The sequence below is a fragment of the Etheostoma spectabile genome, chromosome 23 (assembly GCF_008692095.1).
Source record: "Etheostoma spectabile isolate EspeVRDwgs_2016 chromosome 23, UIUC_Espe_1.0, whole genome shotgun sequence".
Classification (NCBI taxonomy): Eukaryota; Metazoa; Chordata; class Actinopteri; order Perciformes; family Percidae; genus Etheostoma; species Etheostoma spectabile.
In genome coordinates, this window is record NC_045755.1 from 17,747,354 (window position 1) to 17,748,162 (window position 809).

The window sequence follows — 809 nt, forward strand, 5'->3', positions numbered from 1 at the left end:
GTGTGTGTGTGTGTGTGTGTGTGTGTGTGTCAAGAACAGAAAGTTGCAACAGACAGAAGTCTGACACCTGACTGTGATGTATGGAAGTAACGCACACACACATACACCCCCCATACACACAACGTTTTCTTATTCTTTACATATGCACATACACACACAACATATTCATATTCATACACACATACACACACACATACACACACATCTGCCCAAAGACAAAGGAGACACCACCCTGAAAGAGGAGGATAAAGAGACATGGGGCATAACTTGACAAAGACTGAGTGGAGTGAGTCTATGTAATCAAACAGGTGTCTAGGTTCTCGACAAGTTTGAGTTATCAACCGATCCCAGAAGACTTTATGTCTTGTGCATCCCCTCGAACCGGTGACCGAATCTGTTAACTCGGTAGGCCAACCAACGACCGTCCGATTCAATCGACTCGCGTAAAATACAGCCGTTTGTTCCAACACTAGATAAAATAAGTTGACTCACATCTGAGGATAAAGTATTTAAGTAATCTAGATCAGGGGTTCCCAAAACCTTCTGCCCACGACCCCCAAAGTAACGGTGCAAGTGACTTGCGACCCCCCCATTATTAACGTATTAAAACAGTGCGCGCAACCGCGCACGCACTATAGGCGTATCCAAACACGAGCATACATATTGACAACACAAAATAACACAACAGTTTTATCTTAAAATCATGGCTAACATACGCTATTTCTAATTGTTTTTAAATTTTTATTTTATATTTGGAAATCAACTTGCGACCCCCCCCCCATCTCTGGCTCGCGACCCCCCCTGTGGGT